Source organism: Athene cunicularia (genome assembly GCF_003259725.1).
Source record: "Athene cunicularia isolate RWA chromosome 1 unlocalized genomic scaffold, athCun1 chr1_part1, whole genome shotgun sequence".
NCBI lineage: Eukaryota > Metazoa > Chordata > Aves > Strigiformes > Strigidae > Athene > Athene cunicularia.
In genome coordinates, this window is record NW_020799091.1 from 43,763,523 (window position 1) to 43,772,291 (window position 8,769).

General features: G+C 39.9%; 1 protein-coding gene across 1 annotated transcript in view; it reads right to left on the reverse strand.

The window, feature by feature from the left end:
• Positions 1 to 1,282: 1,282 nt before the first annotated feature.
• Positions 1,283 to 8,769, reverse strand: part of COMMD6 (COMM domain containing 6) — a 23,906-nt gene continuing 16,419 nt past the window's right edge. The window contains exon 8 of the transcript XR_003397890.1: positions 1,283 to 1,295. The gene's annotated coding sequence lies outside the window, so the exon portion shown is untranslated. The remainder of the gene's footprint in view (positions 1,296 to 8,769) is intronic.

An 8,769-nucleotide genomic window follows, 5' to 3' on the forward strand; every position in this document is an offset into this window, starting at 1 on the left:
TGGACATCAACCTGATGTCCATCAGATTCCAGTGCAAGGCTTAACTGGAGTTTACATGCTGCATTGTTTCTACCCTTTCAGCCGAGAGGTCCTAAAGAAAGCAACTGGTTCCTCTCTGGCAAGTGCCGCTCTGTTAAATATGTACTACCCTACTTCTATTTTTATTTAGAAATCCTATAGCAACTTGAGATCAAGTTGTTAGGAATAATCATGCCAAAGCAAGAAACAAACCATGGGAAGGTATATAAAAATACGAGTTATCACTTCATGTCCTAGTCTTTCATTGCTGTTATTGAATATTTACTCTAGTTCAGAAATACTCAAGAACCCACAGACCACTGACTACTCCCAAAGTTCCTGGGACATTGGTCTCTTTTTTCTTTTTTTTTTTTTTTAAAATGAACATAACAGGAAACCCATATTGGCATCAGAGTACATGAAATATATTTAACCTCAGCATCCTAAAAAAATAAATATTTATTAATCTTGCTAGGAAAAACAGAATTGTGAACAGTCTGGAAGGCAGTCATTGCTGTGCCCCAGAGGATAATATCCTGACTTCCCACAACATGTTTTTCAATGCATCAAGGATCTCTAAACAGCACTGTGCAGATCTACACGTTCTTGCCAAGAGTAATGAAATAAAACATAACCCCAGTCATTGTAACAGAGCAAGCTGCTTGTTAAGGTTTATCATCATGCAAAAATGAACTTCACAACTGAAATACAAAGTCAGCTGTAATGGGAGGGGGAAAACCACAGAGCCCAGGATGATGGAGTTGGAAAAAAGCCACACTTTTAGAGTACCAGTTTTATCTTACCTAATACCTTCTATAAGTCCTTCACACAGCCTTTGAACAAGGATGTCTCTCATGTTTGCATTTTAAATTAATTCAATCCTTCAGGAAAGTGCAATGTGCCCTTACTGTAGAATCCTACCTGTTTTGTGGTTCTAGAGGTACAGAACAAGAAAAGCCATGCCATATTGCCCTTACAAATTTCCAGAAAAGATAATTTGTAAAAGTCTATGTAATTCTTAAGAGATAAAATAATAAAAAAGGAAATTATGGATTCCATGAGAAAGCAACCAAATTTGAGTGGAAATGAAGACAAAACACTATTACAAGTAACTTACAAAGTCAGAAAACATGATTTAGTACACACAATTCCTCCAAAGAACTAAGCAGAGATTCTAAATGGCATTGGGAGCCCATTAAAAAAAAAAAAAGTATAATTTTTTGCCATGGTTCAACTAAAATATTTTGCCTCTTACAAATGATCCAAACTGAAGGGAACTGTAATGCATCTAGATAACCACTTAAGCGTTCATTACATCTTTCAGAGGCTCTGAACAGAGAAATAAAATTTAAGACGTTATACATGTGCTTACTATATGCCATCTACCTTGTCTGAACAGTCTTCATGGTATGACAGCCTTTGAAGTACATGTTGCAGGCTTTTGTTCAGTTGACTTAAGTAACTAAAACCACGTCAAAGGACAGAAAAACCATGTTTAAGTACTGCAGCAGAAACCAACACACAAAATTTCACCTCATGAAGGTGAAATAACACCTAGAGGCCCCGCTGCTGCCATGGTTTTCCTTTTTTTGCCTAGAGAGGGTCTGCTCAGGGAGCAGTGGAAGTCCCAACAGCACCATCCTCTCCAGAAGAGAACAGAGTAATTAACTTCTCAGTGGAAGTCCCAATTCCCTGCAGCAGGGAAGGGGAGGACTAAGTAGCCGATTTTAGTCAAGAGAGGGATGGCTTTAAGCAGGCTTCGCATCAAACAGCGGGATGTAACACTGCTCACTTCAAGCGGTATGGCTGCTGTGGAGAGGCAGAGGCAAGGGAGCACAGCTACAATCGGTTGTAGGTTTTGTGCTGGTAAAGTATGACTGTGCTCAGAATAAAGACTAACGAGATTTTTCAAGATATATAGTTAACTTCTATTAAAATATGGCAGTTAAGACTAATATAGGCTACAATGAGCCCTTTAGGATGAATGCATGTGTTTTTGTTTGCTTGTTTGGGTTTTTATGTCCTTTTACCTGCAGTCCTAAATATAGTACTAGAATTAATCTCCTACAGCATAAACAGGCTTACCTCTGACCAATGCCAAGAGGAAGACTGAATTATCAGAGTACCTTCAGATCTACAGGACCGCCAAAATGTTTATTTGCCCACTTCAGTTGTTTCTGAGTTGTTACCTAATTAATACACCCAGAAAGGGAAAAAGCCTCAACATGTTCATGGATGAAAATGTGCATATCGAAAACTCTGTTCTCTGGTACCCAAAATAGATCACAAAACAGGTCACAGAGTTCATTCATCCCCAAGGTAACCACTTCCACACTCTGTTTTCAACCCACCCTCTGACATTCAGTATTGTCTTTTCACATTTTGAAGACCTCTTCAGAGCTGATATAGCTGTCCATGACATGATCATACACTATCTTGCATTAGTGATGCTCTACTTTATTTTGGAAGCCATGTTATTGCATGTGGTCTTTATGTACCCATTTGTGTCAGAACAGAAGGTGATATATATTGTATTTCAGTCTGTACAGACAGAAAAGCACAGATCCTGTTTATGAATTAAGTCACATCACTTTGTTGCCTTAAATTTGCTATCCAGCTGCCTTCAAGCACGATGTTATTTAATGACCTATACATGACTTTCAGTAGGTCTTGTGTTTTTACCCAGTCATCTCCTCGTGGTCACTAAAGGTGCCTCAGAAAAGTGCAGAATGTGAAGGCAGATGACGCCACAGTTCACATATGGGACAAATGATAAAAGCCACAAGGAAATAAACTTCTTTTTTCTTGTCTCTGAACTTGAAATAGTATCTGAAACCACAAAGGAAACAAAGCCAGATGGCACAGGACAGCTGGTGCCATGAGGGGACCACGCCAATGCTGCTGAAAATTCTGCATGACCTACAGCCCAGACAGCAATCTATGTAATCAGTCCCTGAAATTCATCATGGTGTTCACCACCTTACCTCTGAGAAACTCAAGATGCTCAGGGAGTTCCAGGCAAATGGATACGATGGATGGAAGAGATGAAAAGAAGGATGAGCTGTGCACATGAAATGCTATACTAAACTCTAGCAAAGAGTAGAGATTGGTAGGAGTCGGTCACACTGCTATTCTACAATGACACTTCAGAAATTTAATCTTTTTTAGTGTTCACTTTTATAAACACTACCTTCAAGCATTTTGGTCCAAGATTTTTGCCATCCCTAAAAATCACAACTCTGCCTGGTGCCAAGACATAGAAAAACTAGCCAAACTTTCTGGAAGTCAGTTTTCTACTTAATTATTCTTAAAAGGAACAGCCTCTAACGGGACAAAAAAAATATAGAAACAATAAGAGCAGCCTTGGTCTGGTATGCATAGATGAATACAAGCACCTTCCTTTAAATAAAATACCCTTATTATCTAGTCACTGTATTACCTACAGTCACTCTCAGTGAGCTTACCATAATTTCATGTATTTATCATTCTGTATTTTATTTTGCTTTTCTGAAAATACAATCCTCTGTATGTCACTTCTACTCCCCAAATAATGGAGTGGTTTTCAGGAACTGCAAAAGGAAAAATGAATTAATTCTTTCTACAAACACAGCAGATAAGAGTATTTAAAACCATTTCCTTTCCTCTCCTAAACATTAATCAGGGATAAAGAGGCTACATATCACCACTCAGAACTGTTAACAATTTTAATGTTTTTATTATTTCTTTTTCTTGGGACACAGGAGAAAATTATTATGGACAAGATGTTCAAAACTGGACCTTAAAGATAGCTTTACAAGCCTAAAATGAGAAGCACTCTCATTTTCAGAAAAAAGTGCTGAATCTATCATTAAGGAAAACAAAAATGAAACCTTAAACTCTCAACTTTCAGTTCCATTTCCTGTATCTTAAATCAGACACTGTTTAAACAAAGATAAACAAACAAACAAAACAACCAACAGAAAAAGGGAGTGAAAGACTTTTCATCTGAGGCTCTATGGCCCATACAGACAGGAGAGATAATGAGGCCCTCAGAACAATTCTTCATTCATTGCAAGCCTTTAGCATCCAGGCTTCTGAGTTTTCCCTTTTCAGTTTCTCACCCCATGAATGAAATTCTGACCCACACAAACTTAGAGAAAAAAATTTTTTGGTCTCTCCAAGACTTGTTTTCCTGATAAAACTGGGACAAACTTTCTTTCTCATGGAACAGATTGTTACCTCTTTTCCCTGCAATAAAGGTGCACTCAAGTCTACCTAGCGACAAAACTGTGCATCTCTCCCATTTCCTGCATAATCCTTCAAAACCCAGAGCCCATCTTTTTTATCATGTCTGTTATAACTATTCAAAACACATCTTATCAGATGACTCAACCTCTGCAACATTTTAATATGTATTCCAACAATGCTGTACATACGTACTTAGTATGTCAAGACTTTGCTGCCATTCAGCTCATGCTCCTATGTCACACAAAAATCAAAGCACAGAAGAAATACGAATGTAAAGTTCATGAACTTTCTTCTTCAAACATTTATAACTTACATTCTTCAATAAGAAGCCTTACAGAATGTGGTATTATTACAGCTTAAAACCTCATTTCAATAGCTAAAATGAAGACTTTGTACTGATGCCTTGTTTTTCAGAATAAACTGTCTTACAGCCTTGCTTTACTGAAATACATTATTTAACAGGCATCTAACACAGTCTTGGAATAGACAAACACTTTTGACTTTTAGCCCATGCAGCGATGACAGAGCAGGGATCTGGGTTACAAACAGGCAGCTCTGGCTCTTGTCTCTGGCCTTCTACTTCTCCAGTTCTTATCACAGCTTTACTTCGTCAGCAAAATGCTCAGTTATTTCTGCTTCTCCTTGAGACAGCCTAGACTCCTAACGCATCGTTGCAGCAAAACATCGCAGCTACAGATTACACACAGAAGAGCTAAACCCTACTGAGGTCTGTGCACCAGAACATTTTTCTTTCACAGCTAGCTTGGATTAGTTTGAAATCTTATAACATATATTTGGATCACTGCTTATAAGGTTTCTAAGAGAAATACAAAATGCATCAAGTAAGTTCTTGCTGGAGGATACAACTATCTTCACTAATAAGAATCATTTATAATATAATTAGATTTAGGATGCCAGTTCAGGTTAAAAAAAAAAAAATTCCCCCCAAAAAGGCTTATTCATGTTTCAAGAAGAAAATGCAGTCTAGACCAACATAATAATTAAAAGTGTAGAAAGAGATCAGACTATAAACCTCTCCCCCAGAGAAAAGGGAACTCAAGGCAATTGTCAAACAGCACCGATTTGTTTCACACTATTAAAATCTGGTTTATGGAATAAAATCAGTATTTCATGGTAAAGATGTGTTGAAATTGAGCTTGGGGAAAAAAAAAAATCAAAAGGGCTTTTCTTGGTGGCCGGAAGAAGCTTTGTTTATAAACTTTATCTTTCTTTTTTTAAAAAAAAAAAAAAAAGTGTTCCTGGGGTTGTGAAGAAAATCTGCCAAATATAAAATGAGACAATGCTGTCATCTGATGTCTACAGACAGACTCCGTGCATCCTACATAATTCTCAAATGACAGCAGTACAAAACTAACAAATCTCTGGCTGCTATTCAGAAGCTACTAGCCAGCACTAAACAGGCAACTACCCTCATCCGCTTCATCTGGCTGTTGCTTTCAAAAGGTACGACAAGCAGCAGACACTATAATAATTCTGAGGCAGGAAAAAAAGTCAAAAACTTCTGTTCCCATCTTCACCAGTCAGATGGCTCCAGACATTTTCTCTCCCATTTTAATTAAAGGGCAAAAGAAAGAGATCCCTCTTAATAAAAGCATCTTAGCATCCACCCCCACACCAACAGCTAAGCTCTGGGTTTGATACGGCCAAAGTACTGCTACAGAACAAGAGTTGACCCACTAGCTCCTACTTTTCAGCCTCTGACTACAATTTGCAAACTTTCAAGTAAAATGTAAAGGTGTTTTGTACCACCTCTCTCTCTCATTTTTCTTCAAGCACGGCAATAACATTAGAAGATGTTATCTGTCTACCTGATGTTATCAGAGCATATACTGCATTGGCTTTTTATTGATCATCTGCTAAAGAAATTTGCAGAGACTGGCAAAAAGTATTGTTTTTTCTGCAAATAACAGCCACTTTTGTGGTCACAGTGAATAGACGTGCATCCTAGACACTGTCCGATATTGCCGGCAGACAATGCAATGGGCTCAAAGCCAAAATTTTCATTCTCACCTACATTATTTTCTGAGTTACCACGCTAGCACTAACCTCTTGGAAGTCAATCATTATGCTCTCACTTTCACAATTTACATCCACCATTAAAAATTATGGCTAGCCATCTTCTCACTCAAAGACCACATGACATCTCCTGCACCATTCCTTCATTCCAGAGTGACTTAGCATGTTGCTGAACTTATTACTGCCAAGACGGATAACACCATGGCTTTGCCGTCATCTCTGGCTAGTCTGAAGTCAGCATAACTTCTGGAAAGGCCATCTGACCCTTCCACTTCTTGGCCACTCATTGCTACCCTGTGCCTCCAGCCTACCTGTCTTGATATAACAGGAATTAGGATTGCATAGTAAAAGCAAACAAGGGAAGCAGTTTGGCACTAATCCAGCAAAGGTGGGGGAAAAGCAAGTTTAACGCCAGTCAGTTCCCCGATACTGTTTGTTCTGTGGCTGCACAAACAGCTGTGCTGCCATAGGACAAAGCTGAGAGGTGGAATGAGGGGTCGAGGCTTGAAGAAGACAGGATCACTTCTCTCAGTAGCAGTGCCAACTTACGTTGGCTGGAAGTGACTGTGGCCTAAGATGGAAAATGAGGTCGTCTTAAAATAACAGCTGTGAAAAATACTTTCTAAGCTAATACGCATCACGAAGCTCACGTAACCAATATGAAACAGAAGCACATAAAAGTTCTTGAAAGTGTGTAAGAACATCTATTTTATGACAAAAATTAAGAGCTTCAAAAGATTTTCAGAGCTAGCAACTTGTAGCCTGATTTCATCTGTTCAGGACTAGGGTTAAGTCCAGACCAAGAGTTGAGACCTGCACAGAAAAAGCCAACCAAGCCTCAGTGATTGATAGCAAAACTCAGGAGGGGAAAAAATTCCACCTTCTTTTCCTTCTGATTACCTTAAAAAAACCTGTTAGTCAGATACTTGTGAATCACATTGCTGGCTGTGCATCTACTATCCTTAATGTAGTTCTTTGTCTGGAAATCACATGCTGAGTAGCCCTCGTGCGAGAGACTTATTCTTTATTAATGATAAGGTTACAAAAAATCTTGACAGATAAAATTTAGACTATATTGTCAGAACAAGACAGGAGCTTATAGAAGGGAACTTGTTCACACTAATAACTTCCTTCAGTAGGAAGACTTTACCTACAGTATCAATTTGATTTAATTCCATGAACATAAGGACATTTTCCTCCACAAGGAGAGAAGACATACAGATAAAAGGTTTAATCAGAAATAGCCTCCGAAACATAAATGTACGCAGTATTTTGCATGTTCCCAAAAGTAACAGGGATCCACTATCTTACAGCATGAGGTTTTCTCACAAACTCATGGTACCAGAGCAGATCTCACCCAGAAATAAATTTGTTTCAGTGTCATCTGCCAACAACAGGAACCTTGGTTCCCTTCAGTCCATATGGTCAGACTCCTAAAGGGACATGTTGGCTTCTCCCTTGACAGACACCAGCCCCTCCATTCCATGCTCTTTTTGCATGCCCTCTTCTGGCAAAGCACAAAAGTGGCAGAAGTGTCTGAAAAGTTAAGCATAGTTACTTACCTCCACTTGGGATACCAGCTGTCCTATCTTTGATGATGGCTCACACTACAGCTATGTACACAATCTGCAGCCATCCCTCCCTTGTTATAATCTCTGGCAGTATGTTTGCTCAAATAAAAACTAATATACCGAGAACTTTTCAGACATTTTCTCAATACTTCCTACCTTCCACTTAAACAAAACAAACCAAACCCAAAAGAAACCCAAGCAACTGTTCAGGACATCTAGTAAGTCAACTAAGTGGTTTCAGTAAAATCCAGCATTTCCAACTGCATGCATTCTGTCCTCCATATACATCTGTGAAAACTGTTATCAAAAGGCCTTTTATTGCTGTCACCAGGCTTAATCAATTATCAAACCTACTCATCAAACCGCCATCACTCACATACTCTAAGCAGGGAGGAGAAAGAAGTCTGCTGCACATTTGATGCGCAAGCCAAAGCCTGTTAGGGAGTCGGGAAAATAGAGTCTTACTGTTAGATCTTTTTTTCCAGGTTGGCACTTTATCAACAATGTCTCCACCCAAACCTAGGGTTGTTTGTAGCACTACTGAGTGTGCCTGACACAGCCAGGTGTCCTTAGCATGACCCATGACCAAAATAGTGCCCGCTGGTCACAATCGATGGCTCCCGCACCACCGGGGGGGCTGTGAGAAAGCACAATCCTGGCTACGCGATTTCTTTCGTACGCTTAGACCGCTGTAAGGACGGTTTAACACCGATTCTGCGTTTTGCTCGTAGAGCAAATTGTGGGCTTGTCACGGAGCTGCTGCGGGATGCGAAGCCTCCCCACGGCAGGGGGCCTGCGGAGAGCGCGGCTCCATCTCCCAGCGCACCCGCGTTTCGCGGGGGCTGGTACCCCCCGGCCTGGCAGCTGGGTGCGCCGCGCACTCGGGCAGGGGCTGGCACAGCGCCCCACGGCCACG